Below are 13,139 nucleotides of genomic sequence, written 5' to 3'. Positions count from 1 at the left end.
ACGATCCACTAGTTCATTCGGATCATCCCAATGAACATAGTCGACAGCGGTATGCTTTCGTGCTACCTTATACTGAGGCAGAGCACCACCCTTCTTATCGTTGCTACCGAGCATTTGGGATATATAATTTTTAAATTTACTACTTTTATCCTGACGTACTGCACCCGTGCGTTTATAAAATTTTTTATGAGCATTCGTTGTGATGACAATTTTCTGATATTTCTCCAAGTCATTTGGTGTTACATATTTGAGTTCAGGCTCTTTTTTAAACAACAGTTCCACCAAGCCAATACTTTTGGGATACTTTTCATCTCCAACCACTATATGCTCGAGTTCGAAATGAATTGGTGAATCACCAATCATTAATCTGTTTTGAGCGAGATTTCGTACTCCATACACGCCATCCAATCTTGTTTTGTTATTACTACGCAGTAAGCCCAGATATTCACGTATCAAATTATCAACATCTCCAGATGATTCTAAATTATCATCATCATCATCATCATCATCATTATTATCTTCATGAATATCATTATCACTATTTTTAGTTAAGGGTATACCAACATTCTCATCAGTAATTGCATCATGCCAAATATCATCTTTGAAAGAAATATCTTGCTGCATGCTATTTTCTCCAAAATTTGGAGCCTCCTCTTCCTCCTCCTCCTCCCTTTTAACATTTACACGTTCATTCTTAATTTTAGGTTTTTTCGTATATGAAACTAGTTCTTCTAACGGTTCAACAATCGGTTTAAACACATCTTGCATTTTCTGCTGAGCACTATCACGTCCACTTTTCAACATTCGATGTTTTCGTCTGATTGCATCACTCGCCTTGGCAAGTTCACTCAATACAGCCGTCTCCTTTAAAAGTTCTTTGCGCTTCATGTTGACACGAGTAAGTCAGACTTTAGACTGTCTTGTAAAATCCAGGGGAACAATTATTTATCATAATCATCATCATCATCATCGACAGTGAGGAAAGAATCAAACCCCCTTCTATATCTTCCAGCATTCAATTCACTGTCCTTGTCAATCGTGATGAATCCATACTTGTCCGATTTCCAACACTTGACACACATTTTTTTGAAACTTGCATAAGTCATATCCGTATTGACATGATCATTATATACATGTTTGAGGTTCATATCATCTTGCTTGAATAGCACTATAAAATTTGCATTGTCTCTCACGAGATGTTTCGGAATACGAGTATACGTCTGACAGAGATAAAAACTATCCACAATCTCGTGTCTTCCCATGGAAAAAAATGCTCTCACATTGTCCTGTTTCTCACACGCTATATCGTCAAAGATGAATATGGAGTTTGGGCGAGCTTCACTAGGTGCCACAACTTGTTCATGCTCGTTAAATTGAAAAAATTCCACTCCTTCCACAGGTTTAAGCATTTTCTCGAGCAATCGGTATTTTGGCTGCTTCAACGATTTCGAGTATAGATATATATTCTCAAATCTCAAACCATTTGGATGTATTAGGAGCGTGAGTAAGGCATTCGTTTTTCCACAATTCGAGGGGCCACAAAATACGGCTCGAATGCTGTTAGATAGTAAGTTTCCATGACGCTTTTTCACACTACCCGCTCCAACAATAAATTCATCGAAATTTATTATGGGGAGTTGACCGCTCGAAACTTGTTTCTTCGACTTCATCTCGCATGCGACTGATTGAAAAAATCATATAAATGCAACTTTATAATGTTGGAATAGTCAGTCGAGTTGTGACCACTGCAGAGTGATGATTGTACATGATAAACCTGGTAAAGGTTTGGTAAACAGTATAATTAACAATCTCCCCGTGGAACTACATCTACCGGGCTATCAATATTGTGGACCTGGTACGAAATTGATCAAACGTCTTGCTCGTGGTGATCCTGGTATAAACCCGCTGGACGCTGCTTGTAAAGAACACGATATCGCATATTCGAAAAATCGTGAAAACTTGGAAGCACGACATCTGGCGGATAAAATTTTGGCTGAACAAGCCTGGCAACGTGTAACCTCGAAAGACGCAAGTCTTGGTGAAAGAGCAAGTGCTTGGGCCGTGACAAACATTATGAAGGCGAAAAAGAAATTTGGTCTAGGTATGAAACGAGTGACGAAAAAGACCAAAAAAAGTGTTTGTCTGAAAAAGATCATCAGTGCTGCAAAGAAAGCCATGATTCGTAGTGGCGACCCCCGTGAAATCGTCATGTCACAGATAATTTCACGAGGATTTCTTAAATGATAAATTGCATAAATATTCACTAGTTGCTCCATGATCAAACATTTTTCGCACTCTCGACGTAGTGGTCCTAGATTATCAATATGAGTCCGTTCCCATGGTGGATTAAAATGATCGTGACAATATTGATAAGACTGAACCTCACTATCACTTTGCAAATGTTCAGGTAATCGCTCCCATAATGACGGAATGAATTTACTATAATATTTTATGAGCAGAACCTTAGGAATCGATTCGAGTTCGTTCTTAGTCAGCATCCAATGTTCTTTCAACGGATGGATTGCATACATACTCGCGCATCTATCCATCTTGAGATTAACTTGTGAAATGATTTTTATTTTTTCCTTCCAAGTCGTTTTAAAAATTTACACACACCCACTTCCATTTTAACAACTAGTTTATATATACTTGTCAAAAAAAAAATGTTTATCTGTAAATTGTATTATAATGTTCAAATAGAGTAAATTGCATTTTCAATCTATATATTAAATCAATTTTCTAATGTATACGTTCACTCCATGGAAATTTATTGTAATAAAATTCTAATTTTTGATAAATTTTGTCAAGCGTATGCGATATTTAAAAACCATATTTCCCCAACTCCCATTTTCCTTCTCTTTTTACACCCATTCATTCATCTCTCCCCCCCCCCCCCCCCCCCCCGTTTGGTGATCCCTCTACAAACTCCCCCACTACAGACCCTGCCACCACCACTGCGGATCATTTTTCCCATCTCTCTCACATTCATCTTCCATCTCTCTCCTGACGGCCCCCCCCCCCTCTACAGGCCCCTCGCCCGCTGCAGACCCTACCCCCCGCTGCAGACCCCGCGCTCCCCCGTTCCCGCACCCCCCTGAGATCCCTGGCTTAGAACCGGCCTAGCCCCTATACTCTCGTTTTTCCACGAAATTGGAAGTGAAAAAACGTTGCCTTGGTTTCTCTCCAGGGTCGTGAGGTTTTTTTTCCCGTTTCTTGAGTTCCTTTTGCCTATTTGAAATTGAAAATCATGGAAGAATCCCGACTTTTAGCGGAGATATGAATTTCTGCTTATAACATCCATTATCACGATAAAAACTCGTTTTTTCACAAAATGGGAAGTGAAAACACGTTGCATTGGCGTGTCTCGATTGCAATGACAAATTTTTCCCTATTTCTTCAGTTTCTTTTGCCTATTTGGAACTGAAAATCATGGTGGAAGGTCGATTTCCAGCGGAGACATGAATTTCGCCTTATAACATACAATTTCATGATAAAAACTGGTTTTTCCACGAAAATGGAAGTGAAAACACGTTGCCTTGGCGTGTCTCGGGGGCTATGGTAAATTTTTCCTTGTTTCATCAGTTTCTTTTGCCTATTTGGAACTGAAGATCATGGTGGAAGGTCAATTTTCAGCGGAGACATGAATTTCGCCTTATAACATACAATTTCATGATAAAAACTCGTTTTTCCACGAAATTGGAAGTGAAAAACCATTGCCTTGGCTTCTCTCCAGGGCCGTGAGGATTTTTTCCCCGTTTCTTGAGTTCCTTTTGCCTATTTGAAATAGAAAATCATGGGAGAATCCCGACTTTTAGCGGAGATATGAATTTCTGCTTATTACATCCAATATCATGATAAAAACTCGTTTTTTCACGAAATTGGAAGTGAAAACACGTTGCATTGGCGTGTCTCGATTGCAATGACAAATTTTTCCCTGTTTCTTCAGTTTCTTTTGCCTATTTGGAACTGAAGATCATGGTGGAAGGTCGATTTCCAGCGGAGACATGAATTTCGCCTTATAACATACAATTTCATGATAAAAACTCGTTTTTCCACGAAATTGGAAGTGAAAAAACGTTGCCTTGTTTTCTCTCCAGGGTCGTGAGGTTTTTTTCCCGTTTCTTGAGTTCCTTTTGCCTATTTGAAATTGAAAATCATGGAAGAATCTCGATTTTTAGCGGAGATATGAATTTCTGCTTATAACATCCAATATCATGATAAAAACTCGTTATTTCACAAAATGGGAAGTGAAAACACGTTGCATTGGCGTGTCTCGATTGCAATGACAAATTTTTCCCTGTTTCTTCAGTTTCTTTTGTCTATTTGGAACTGAAGATCATGGTGGAAGGTCGATTTACAGCGGAGACATGAATTTCGCCTTACAACCTTCAATTTCATGAAATAAACTAGTTTTTTCACGAAATTGGAAGGGAAAAAAAATTGCCTTGGCTTCTCTCCAGGGTCGTGAGGATTTTTTTCCCGGTTCTTGAGTTCCTTTTCCCTATTTGAAATTGAAAATCATGGAAGAATCCCGACTTTTAGCGGAGATATGAATTTCTGCTTATAACATCCAATTTCATGATAAAAACTCGTTTTTTCACGAAAATGGAAGTGAAAACACGTTGCCTTGGCGTGTCTCGGGGCTAATGAGAAATTTTTCCTTGTTTCTTCAGTTTCTTTTGCCTATTTGGAACTGCAGATCATGGTGGAAGGGCGATTTTCAGCAGCGATTTGAATTTCGCCTTATAACATACAATTTCATGTTATAAACTAGTTTTTTCACGAAATTGGAAGTGAAAAAAAATTGCCTTGGCTTCTCTCCAGGGTCGTGAGGATTTTTTTCCCGTTTCTTGAGTTCCTTTTCCCTATTTGAAATTGAAAATCATGGAAGAATCCCGACTTTTAGCGGAGGTATGAATTTCTGCTTATAACATCCAATATCATGATAAAAACTCGTTTTTTCACGAAAATGGAAGTGAAAACACGTTGCCTTGGCGTGTCTCGATTGCAATGACAAATTTTTCCCTGTTTCTTCAGTTTCTTTTGTCTATTTGGAACTGAAGATCATGGTGGAAGGTCGATTTACAGCGGAGACATGAATTTCGCCTTACAACCTTCAATTTCATGATATAAACTAGTTTTTTCACGAAATTGGAAGGGAAAAAAAATTGCCTTGGCGTCTCTCGAGAGCAATGAGAAATTTCTCCCTGTTTCTACAGTTTCCTTTCCCTATTTGGAACTGAAGATCATGGTGGAAGGTCGATTTTCAGCAGCGACATGAATTTCGCCTTATAACATACAATTTCATGATAAAAACTCGTTTTTTCACGAAATTGGAAGTGAAAAAACGTTGCCTTGGTTTCTTTCCAGGGTCGTGAGGTTTTTTTCCCGTTTCTTGAGTTCCTTTTCCCTATTTGAAATTGAAAATCATGGAAGAATCCCGACTTTTAGCGGAGATATGAATTTCGCCTTATAACATCCAATATCATGATAAAAACTCGTTTTTTCACAAAATGGGAAGTGAAAACACGTTGCATTGGCGTGTCTCGATTGCAATGACAAATTTTTCCCTGTTTCTTCAGTTTCTTATGTCTATTTGGTACTGAAGATCATGGTGGAAGGTCGATTTACAGCGGACACATGAATTTCGCCTTACAACCTTCAATTTCATGATAAAAACTCGTTTTTTCACGAAATTGGAAGTGAAAAAACGTTGCCTTGGTTTCTCTCCAGGGTCGTGAGGTTTTTTTCCCGTTTCTTGAGTTCCTTTTCCCTATTTGAAATTAAAAATCATGGAAGAATCCCGACTTTTAGCGGAGATATGAATTTCTGCGTATAACATCCAATATCATGATAAAAACTCGTTTTTTCACGAAATTGGAAGTGAAAACACGTTGCCTTGGCGTCTCTCGAGAGCAATGATAAATTTCTCCCTGTTTCTTCAGTTTCTCTTGCCTATTTAGAAATGAAGATCATGATGGAAGATCGATTTTCAGCGGCGACATGAATTTCGCCTTATAATATACAATTTCATGATAAAAACTCGTTTTTCCACAAAATTGAAAGTGAAAAAACATTGCCTTGGCTTCTCTCCAGGGCCGTGAGGATATTTTCCCCGTTTCTTGATTTCCTTTTGCCTATTTGAAATAGAAAATCATGAGAGAATCCCGACTTTTAGCGGAGATATGAATTTCTGCTTATAACATCCAATTTCATGATAAAAACTCGTTTTTTCCCGAAATTGGAAGTGAAAAAACGTTGCCTTGGTTTCTCTCCAGGGTCGTGAGGTTTTTTTCCCGTTTCTTGAGTTCCTTTTCCCTATTTGAAATTGAAAATCATGGAAAAATAACGACTTTTAGCGGAGATATGAATTTCTGCTTATAACATCCAATATCATAATAAAAACTCGTTTTTTCACAAAATGGGAAGTGAAAACATGTTGCATTGGCGTGTCTCGATTGCAATGACAAATTTTTCCCGGTTTCTTCAGTTTCCTTTGCCTATTTGGAACTGAAGATCATGGGAGAATGTCGATTTTCAGCGGAGACATGAATTTCGCCTTATAAAGTTCAATTTCATGATATAAACTAGTTTTTTCACGAAATTGGAAGTGAAAACACGTTGCCTTGGCGTGTCTCGGGGGCAATGAGAAATTTTTCCTTGTTTCTTCAGTTTCTTTTGCCTATTTGAAATAGAAAATCATAGGAGAATCCCGACTTTAATAGTTTTATTAGTTTTTGTGTTTTCTAGATTCGCTGTTTAGGGTGTCGATGGTACTGGTTGGGGGAGAGAGTTGAAATGTGACCATTATACTGTTAATAGTTCAAGTTTATTTGACTGTTCCTTCGACGGACGAACACCTACTAACTATCTCGGCTACTCTGAAGTGTCTCCTGACCGCTCGAGACTCGTCTCCCTCTCTACATACTCACGCATACATTTATTCTTAGCATTCGTGGGCCCACTATCACTCACTACATTTACCCCCCTGATTTTTAATACGTCTAATACGTACGTAAAAATCCATGCACGCCACATACTACAAAACCATTCGCTTGACTCCACCCCCCTAAGGGTCTCGTCTTAACAATAATTCATTCACACAACACGCCAAACGTCCTATTTGTTCGTCTCGCCGATCCTCCTTTCCTTTCTTCCACCTGTAAGTAATTTTAATACATTGCATACGCTAATACATTATACAGAGAAATGGTTGAGATCAGGTCACAGGAATTTTATATTTTCGCAAGCTTTCTCGATTATAAGTGCCTTTTATTTTGTCGCTGTTGTCATTTTCGCTAATCACAAACGCATTAGGCCCCTTTGTGCCCAATATTTTATACGGTCCTTCATATATTTTAAACAATTTATGGGTCACCCGGTCCGTGTTGCTAGACAGATGTGGTACTTTGAGCAATACAAGATCACCGATCGCTAACTCAACCTTCGATGTATTTTTCTGCGTTTCCCTCCGACGCTCGAAACATCGCGCGAGCCGTTCGTTAGCCAACAGTATTTGGCTTTCGTGAGATTGAGGTGACTCTTTTGGGAACTTCATTAATTCGCTAATTTTATCTTTCGGTGGAACACCCCAGTGTAATTCATATGGCGAGAAGCCCGTGCTACAGTGCGTTGTACAATTTATAATGGTTTCAATCGTTGGTAAATATTTTGCCCATTTAGTTTGCTGCTCTGAACAATACATTCTCAAGAATCTTCCCAGCTCTCGCATCGCTCGCTCTGTCGGATTCGACTGCGGATGTCGAATCGACGAATAAATAACTTTAATTCCTTGGTTGCTTAATTCCCTTTTCCACAAGTGAGAAGTAAATTGAGAACCATTGTCGGAGAGTATGCGGAGGGGTTTGCAAACCTGAATGCAATAATTTTTAATTATTTTATTTACAACGACTTGTGCTGTTGCTTTCTTGACCGCATAAAGCTGAACATACTTTGAGAACGCGTCGAGAACAACGAAAACGTATTGGACGCCGCCTATCGACGTGGGTAATGGGCCGTAAAAATCGACTGTCGCTAATTCCCCGGGTTTCTCTGATTTCACGTGACAATATTCACCCGTCATGCTCCTATTCAAATGCTTTATTCTTTGGCACAGATCGCACGCGACTACCAGTTTTTTTACGTCTTTCTGCATTCCTTTCCAAATAAAGAATCTTTTCAGATGGAGCAGTGTTTTATGCACACCCACATGCCCCATTCTCTCGTGCTCCGCTCGGATCACCAAATTCTTTAATTTATCCGGAATGAGAATACACCAATGATTGGTTTGTGGTGCCTTGAAAAAACAAATGCCAAGATGCGTTTGAACATTGTCCGGACATTTCTGTCTGTATTTCTCTATGGTCTCACGAAGTTCTTCGTCTTCGTTTTGAGACCGACCTAAATCTTTCAATTCTTTTTTAAAACTTCCTTGTAATTCCAATTGTGTTACCATAATCAATGCGTCTATATCTTGAGTACACCCCTCATTTACGTATCCTAACGCGAGCGTTGATATGATGACGCTGTAAGATACGTGTTTTTTGTTTTTATTGGTAATACAACATAAACCATGACAATCATTCATACAACCGCATACTATACGCACTCACACCCACTCACTCGAAAATATATTTTTTTCTTTTGGCAAATTAATGTCCTATTGACTCAAGACGGATAAAAGAAGTTGCTTATCTCGTTTTTTTGTGGTGTTCATGCTCGTCCCACGTTGGCTCTTCGACTCCGGGAACCTCAGGAGAATTATTTCGATGAAAATACAACGGCTTTGGACGATTTTCCTCGATGTCGATTGAAATTTCTCTCTTTCTGGCGAAGATGAAGGCTTTGGGGCGGCCAGACCCAAGTAAATCCCGTCACGTTGAAAAAGAGATGACTTTTCAGGAGAGTCAAGCCAGTAGAGAGAGATGAATTTTCAGGAGAGTCCAACCAGTTGCGGTCCTTTCGACGGTCCCGGAGCGAGAGAGCGAGCATAGATTAATTGACAGAGAGCTGGGAGCGAGCTCTCCCCACTCTTGTCGTCCATGACACGACGTTACACGCATATCGATCACCGAAAGATCGAGCCCGAGAGTTTCGGAAACGGCGCGAGATTCGACATATTTTAGATCTCACAACGCTATCAGAAGTTTCGGTCTCAAAACGTCGATTTGGGTTGCGGCTAAAGAAATCCGCCACCACATTTTCGGTGCCTTTACAATATTGTACAGTGAACGAGTACTCTTGGATTAATAAAATCCATCGAGATAAACGGGCTGTTTGAAACGGTGTGTTGTTTATAAATATAAGGGCCTTATGATCCGTGATAACAACAAATGGTCGGCCCAGCAGATAGACTCGGAGTTTAAGCATTGAATATACCACGGCGAGAAGTTCCTTCTCTGTCGTCGTATAATTCAAAAGTAAAAAAGGCACGCCAAGTATTAAAAGGTCGCGACCGTAGTTTTAAAAATGATTTTTTATTTTTGCATTGTCAATAAAAAAATATGAAAAAAATATTAACTATGAAAAAATATGAGATCTATTGTAACATATACAGTGAATAAATTACGTTTCCTGTAGGAATTCAGAATTTTGGAAATAAAAAAAAAATGAGATCATTTTCTAACGTAGCTAAGTAAAGTGAACAAATGATTTTCTATTTTTGCATTGTCAATAAAAAAATATGAAAAAATTATTAACCATGAAAAAATATGAGATCTATTGTATAACATAATATACAGTGAATGAATTATGTTTCCTGTAGGAAATCAGAATTTTGGAAATAAAAAAAAAATGAGATCATTTTCTAACGTAGCCAAGTACAGTGATACAGTGAATGAATTACGGTTCCTGTCGAATTAGTTCATGTACACTTTCAACCCTAATCACTCACTTCTTCAGGACAATTTTCCAGCAAGCGTCACAGAGCAACAAAGGTTTCTAGAATGATTCTGCAATTATTAAGAGATTATCATCTGCTTTCATGCTAGCTCAGGTTATAAACTTAAAACATTTTACACAATATAATACAAGAACCTTTTATAAAGAAAACCACAAATACGCGTACAAGTGCTGCATTGTATCTATACGATGTACTGCACAAATTCATTGTCAACATTATTACACACAAACTTGGCGTGCATGGTTTTCAATCGGAAGCTCGGCGAAGGAATGCCTCATCCGACCATATATTTAGAGAAAACTTGAATATCCACTATGAAATTGTTTTTTAATTTGCCATCCCTTTTCCATCCAACTATTTTAGTGAGTAGTTCGACGTGAGATCCCGCGCTATATACATAAAGAAAAATAGCCATTCTCGACTAGTTCGACTGATAAATTCATTACTCCACATGCTTGTTATTCAAAATGAGATTTCTTTTCTCAAATTGATTTTTACACAGCTTACTCCTTTGTTCACCCATATCAGTACTTCTGTAATTCATCCAATCATCTGTCCATTTGGTAAAAAAATGAGTGTACGGACAAATGAGTGAAAGTGACGCGTGAATAAATTAGAATGCGTATGCGCATGAAAGAATGGCCGTATCTATCCATACAAGATTAAGGCATATAAAGGGATTAATTCGTTTCATTTCTTTATCCGTTCGTTTGATTGTTCAATTTTATCCATAAATTTCACCCATCTATATTGTTTACCAAATCATTATATAACAGGGCCTCTCTTATTTTATTGGGGGATCGGTTTTTTTCACAATCGTTCATACAATACTAATTAATTATTGTTTTCATAGTAAATTTGAACAATTGTCTCTTCCCGAGCTTCCGATTGAAAACCATGCACGCCAAGTTTGTGTGTAATAATGTTGACAATGAATTTGTGCAGTACATCGTATAGATACAATGCAGCACTTGTACGCGTATTTGTGGTTTTCTTTATAAAAGGTTCTTGTATTATATTGTGTAAAATGTTTTAAGTTTATAACCTGAGCTAGCATGAAAGCAGATGATAATCTCTTAATAATTGCAGAATCATTCTAGAAACCTTTGTTGCTCTGTGACGCTTGCTGGAAAATTGTCCTGAAGAAGTGAGTGATTAGGGTTGAAAGTGTACATGAACTAATTCGACAGGAACCGTAATTCATTCACTGTATCACTGTACTTGGCTACGTTAGAAAATGATCTCATTTTTTTTTTATTTCCAAAATTCTGAATTCCTACAGGAAACATAATTCATTCACTGTATATTATGTTATACAATAGATCTCATATTTTTTCATGGTTAATAATTTTTTCATATTTTTTTATTGACAATGCAAAAATAGAAAATCATTTTTTCACTTTACTTAGCTACGTTAGAAAATGATCTCATTTTTTTTTTATTTCCAAAATTCTGAATTCCTACAGGAAACGTAATTTATTCACTGTATATGTTACAATAGATCTCATATTTTTTCATAGTTAATATTTTTTTCATATTTTTTTATTGACAATGCAAAAATAGAAAATCATTTTTAAAACTACGGTCGCGACCTTTTAATACTTGGCGTGCCTTTTTTACTTTTTGAAGTTTTAGGAAATTTACTAAGAAAAAGTCATGTAAAATAATAATAAGAAACTTAATGGAGAATGCTTTGATCTAGAAGTGAATTCATTTGAATTTTATAACAGAGCACGTTTTTCGAACCTGTGGCTTGAATCGTTTCTGAGCTTGAGAGTAGCTTGACGGAAATCAGAATTGAATGTGCCCGTTACTATCAAATCTATGATGAGTATAATGACTAATCAAATCTATGATGAGTATAATGATCATAAATAATAAGAAACTTAATGGAGAATACTTTGATCTAGAAGTGAATTCATTTGAATTTTATAACAGAGCACGTTTTTCGAACCTGTGGATTGAATCGTTTCTGAGCTTGAGAGTAGCTTGACGGAAATCAGAATTGAATGTGCACGTTACTATCAAATCTATGATGAGTATAATGACTATCATATGAATTAGGATCCTCTTGAAATAGAATCCAAATTTTCCAAACAGAACTGTCCATTCTTTGGAAAAAAAACCTCTGATCCGCATCATTTGCTTTGTTCTCCAAAAAAAAAACATTCAAAAGATTGCACGGTGTGTTTTCCTGTTCGAAAAAAAAAATGACACAAATCATTCAGCCTGGTGAAAAATATTTGTTTTGGCTGAATAACTATTCACAATATTCAATTATATAACCTTATATAAAAAAAGAGAACTTTTATAAATCATCTTAAAATGACTTGAAATTTTTTCTTTCATTGGATCAAACTAATGTAGAATTTGTCTAAATAATTCTTCACAATATCCAATTTTATTATAAATCTTGAAAAAAACAGAAAAATTTTTCGTCTTAAAATGACTTAAGATTTTTATTTCATTGGAGGACATGTAAAACTGTTAGTAAATTTTAGCTATTATTCAAACTAATGCAGGAAATTTACTAAGAAATAGTCATGTAAAATTATAAAAAACTTAATAGAGAATGCCTTTGATAAAGAAGTGAATTCATTTCAATTTTATAGCAAGCACATTTCTCGAACCTGTGGCTTAAATCGTTTCTGAGCTTGAGAGTAGCTTGACGGAGATCAGAATTGAATGTGCCCGTTACGATCGAACCATGAGAAAAATAATGCTCGAAGCAGTGATCCATGATGAGTATAATGATCATATGCTATATCTGAATTGAGAACATCTTCTCGAAATAGAATCCAAATTTTCCAAACAGAACTGTCCATTATTCGCACAAAAAACCTCTGATTCCGTCATTTGCTGTATTCTCCAAAAAAAAAATACTCGAAAGACTGCTCCGTCCGTTTTCCTGTGCGAAGATGCCATAAATTGTTCAACATGGTAAGACCACATTTTTCAAAACAGCATTGTCCATTGTTCGGAAGAAAAACTGCCGATTCACATCATTTCCTCTGTTCTCCAAAAAGAAATCCTGTGCAAAAGATGCCATAAATTGTTCAGCGTGGTGAGATATTAGTTCTGTCGCAATAACTTTTCACAGTATCCAATTTTAAGTTCTTTATTAACGAATAAATAATTTAATGATATATCACAATATTCAATTATATCTTGAATAAAAACAGAGAATTTTTCTAAATCGTCATAAAATGACTTGAGATTTTTGTTTCAAACTAATATA

Source organism: Venturia canescens, unplaced genomic scaffold, assembly GCF_019457755.1.
Source record: "Venturia canescens isolate UGA unplaced genomic scaffold, ASM1945775v1 PGA_scaffold_15__1_contigs__length_3012046, whole genome shotgun sequence".
Lineage (NCBI taxonomy): Eukaryota > Metazoa > Arthropoda > Insecta > Hymenoptera > Ichneumonidae > Venturia > Venturia canescens.
Note: the sequence above shows the minus strand (reverse complement) of the source record.